This window comes from Priapulus caudatus, unplaced genomic scaffold (assembly GCF_000485595.1).
Source record: "Priapulus caudatus unplaced genomic scaffold, Priapulus_caudatus-5.0.1 Scaffold1082, whole genome shotgun sequence".
In the NCBI taxonomy this organism is placed as follows: domain Eukaryota; kingdom Metazoa; phylum Priapulida; class Priapulimorpha; order Priapulimorphida; family Priapulidae; genus Priapulus; species Priapulus caudatus.
The window spans coordinates 1,014-2,177 of record NW_014578143.1 but is presented as its reverse complement, the minus strand read 5'-3'; positions in this window follow the sequence as shown (position 1 = coordinate 2,177).

The following is a 1,164-nucleotide window of genomic DNA, read 5'->3' as shown; positions in this document are numbered from 1 at the left end:
TGCGTGTGTGCGTGCGTGCGTGCGTGTGTGCGTGCGTGCGTGTGGGCGTGCGTGCGTGTGGGCGTGCGCATGTTTCTACACGTTTTGCGTGAGTGTGTGACAATGCAAAAGAAGAAAAGTAGGCAGACAGCAACAGAAACGCATATATTATAATGTATGCTCGTATATATACGATCAAACGTGCACGCACGTACATACACATGCACAAACGTGCACGCACGTACATACACATGCACAAACGTGCACGCACGTACATACACATGCACAAACGTGCACGCACGTACATACACATGCACAAACGTGCACGCACGTACATACACATGCACAAACGTGCACACACACGTACATACACATGCACAAACGTGCACGCACGTACATACACATGCACAAACGTGCACGCACGTACATACACATGCACAAACGTGCACGCACGTACATACACATGCACAAACGTGCACACACACGTACATACACATGCACAAACGTGCACGCACGTACATACACATGCACAAACGTGCACACACACGTACATACACATGCACAAACGTGCACGCATGTACATACACATGCACAAACGTGCACACACGCACATACACACATGGTCGCAAACAGCTAACCATTGATGCCGCTGACCAGCCGTTAACCATAGGAACCGTTGACACTCGCTCGCGCCCTATGATCGTATTTTTCCCCTGCAGGTGGCGTTGCGAAAGGCACAGTCGCACGCACACGAGGTGAGACGGGAAGCCAACCTGAAGAAGGAACTAGCCGAACGGAAGCAGAAGTAAGCAGCAGCCGTTGCCATGGACGCGCGGCGAGGCAGACGCCGCGCGTCCTGCTCGCGTCGAAATTCCGATTTTCGTCAAACTGTTACGGTCGAACCTGCGCATGATGGTCGCTTAAGAAAACCCTTCTAAAGGTGTCCTTTATAGAGAGGTGTCTGTTCTATACAGGTGTCCTTTATATACAGGTGTCCTTTATATACAAGTGTCTGTTCTATAGAGGTGTCTGTTCTATAGAGGTGTCCTTTATAGACAGGTGTCTCCGTTCTATAGAGGTGTCCTTTATAGACAGGTGTCTCCGTTCTATAGAGGTGTCCTTTATAGACAGGTGTCTCCGTTCTATAGAGGTGTCCTTTATAGACAGGTGTCTGTTCTGTAGAGG